Genomic DNA, 285 nt, shown 5'->3' with positions numbered 1-285 from the left:
CTCAGCTTCAACAACACAACCTGCTGCTGATGACTCTACAACACTCAGTAACACAACCTGCTGCTGATGACTCCACAACACTCAGGTTCAACAACACAACCTGCTGCTGATGACTCTACAACACTCAGTAACACAACCTGCTGCTGATGACTCTACAACACTCAGCTTCAGTAACACAACCTGCTGCTGATGACTCTACAACACTCAGTAACACAACCTGCTGCTGATGACTCTACAACACTCAGTAACACAACCTGCTGCTGATGACTCCACAACACTCAGCTT

The 285-nt window shown here is 47.0% G+C and overlaps 1 long non-coding RNA gene across 3 annotated transcripts in view; it reads right to left on the bottom strand.

Annotated features, from left to right (window-relative positions):
- LOC106512501 (uncharacterized) overlaps positions 1-285 on the bottom strand; it is a 4378-nt gene that overhangs the window by 1314 nt on the left and 2779 nt on the right. For 2 of the 3 annotated variants that reach the window (XR_001309685.1, XR_001309684.1), the window contains exon 3: positions 138-180. This is a non-coding gene — a long non-coding RNA (uncharacterized LOC106512501). Of the gene's footprint in view, positions 21-137; positions 181-285 lie in introns of all 3 variants that reach the window. The other variant, XR_001309686.1, reaches the window with a different exon arrangement.

Source organism: Austrofundulus limnaeus, unplaced genomic scaffold (genome assembly GCF_001266775.1).
Source record: "Austrofundulus limnaeus strain Quisiro unplaced genomic scaffold, Austrofundulus_limnaeus-1.0 Scaffold7565, whole genome shotgun sequence".
Classification (NCBI taxonomy): Eukaryota; Metazoa; Chordata; class Actinopteri; order Cyprinodontiformes; family Rivulidae; genus Austrofundulus; species Austrofundulus limnaeus.
The sequence above is the reverse complement of the archived record's forward strand: the minus strand, read 5'-3'. Positions and strand labels throughout refer to the sequence as shown.